Source organism: Eptatretus burgeri, chromosome 23 (genome assembly GCF_056783735.1).
Source record: "Eptatretus burgeri isolate ZD-2024b chromosome 23, Ebu_testis_v1, whole genome shotgun sequence".
Classification (NCBI taxonomy): domain Eukaryota; kingdom Metazoa; phylum Chordata; class Myxini; order Myxiniformes; family Myxinidae; genus Eptatretus; species Eptatretus burgeri.
Window position 1 is genome coordinate 1442275 of NC_140983.1, and position 1845 is coordinate 1444119.

The following is a 1845-nucleotide window of genomic DNA, read 5'->3' on the forward strand; positions in this document are numbered from 1 at the left end:
ATTCATTTATTTGTTAATTTATTTAATAATGTGAGTTATGTACTTTTACACATCCGTTTGTATTAAATTGTAGATGGTGTACGACATGAGACACACCCTAATACACAATGTCCACTTCATAGTAAAATCAAAAGGACACTCTCATCAAAAGGTTTACATTGGTGTTGTACGATGCAGATGGCAGACGCTGTGGTCCGGCCCTGTGGACCCCAATCTTCCACCGATCGCCACTTATAATTTTTCCCCACCGATACACCCACCGGGTTTTGCGACGAACGTCCTCCGTCTGGAGTTCAATTGCTCCCTGAGGCTTTACTGCATGGAACTGGTCACTGTTGTTCTGCACGGGATCCCGGTGGACATTATGCAACCAAAGATGTGCAAGAGTGAATATCTTGCTGAATCAGAAAGACTTCAGCAGAAACGAAACATGATGGAAAGAAGGAGACGAGATATGATCAAAAAGATGGAGGAAGAAAGGAGGGCAAACGAAGAGGAAGAGAAGCTTTCCCCCTTCACAAAAAATGGATATTTTGACCTTTTACCTTTCGAGGTGAGTATGTGAACCCCGACTCGTCATCTTTTCTTCTTTTAAAACTTCGTTTTCCAGATCACATCATCTGATTGTTTGGCTTCAGAATGGTTTTAGATAATGGCATCCACATTGAAATAAATGGCTGTCCATGTCTGTTTGGTAGTCCAAGATGGCTTAACTAGTGGTTACCTGGGTTGTTTTAACGGTTACTGTTTTATCATTCGATTGACATCCTTGACTACCTGGACAGTGACAGCTGGTCAGGTTGATGCACTGATAATTAAATCGATTTTTGTTTTTTTTGCTGCCTTACTTCCACGACAGATTATCGAAATGATTTTATCTCACCTGACGCTCCCTGAGCTGTGCCGCCTCGCTCAATGCAGCCGTACCCTGCGCGACTGCTGCTACAACCCTTCCATGTACAAGCACCTGGACCTCAAGCCTTTCTGGCCATCTCTCTGCGAGGAGGACCTTCTGGCTTTGAAGCCTCGTCTCACCCGTGCACGCTCGCTCTGTCTCTCATGGACTGGAAACGATGGAAGATTCAGTCCTGCGGTCCTTGAAAAGTGAGTGATTGAATACAAAGTTAGTAATCGATGGCCTGGGTTGAGGTGAACCGTCTCCACTTCTCTTTCATTCATTGACTCTCTCTCATTCTGATCAGTTTCCTCGCCTGTCTCGTCTCTCACCACTTCTCCGATCACCACCAAACTTAGTCGACATAATTAACAGATACAATTGTACTAAGTTTACTTACCACTCTTCAGTTTATCTTGGTTGGCCCAATTGAAAGTGGAGTTTTCTCAAAGTGTTTCCAATGCTGAAATCACGGAATTCTGATGGTGGGCACGATTGCGTCACGGGATTGTGACTGCTGCTGCTTTTATTTCATTTAATTTATTTTTGTATAGCACTTCCGTCCTTTGATATCGTTTACCATGTGTTTAGCAGTCCTTGACAGGTGGCTCTTCTGACGTCATTGTGCTCCGGGGTGGTTGTAGTTGTGCAGTCCTCACGTCCCATCACATACTATCCCATTACCATTACTTGACAGTTATATCCAACTGCTATGAATAACGGCCTCGTTTCCTTCATTGAGTTTCGTTTCTTCATTTTCAGACGTACAAACGCACGCACACACACACGCACGCACGCACGCACACACACACACACACAGTATCCTTGCAGTTGTAAGGGGAGGGAGTTATACCCATGACCTGACCCTGGGAACCCCCAGTAAGTTTGCAAAATTTAGTATAGATTGGTCCAGCCGTTTTTTTTTCCGATGATTTTCAGACCGACACAAA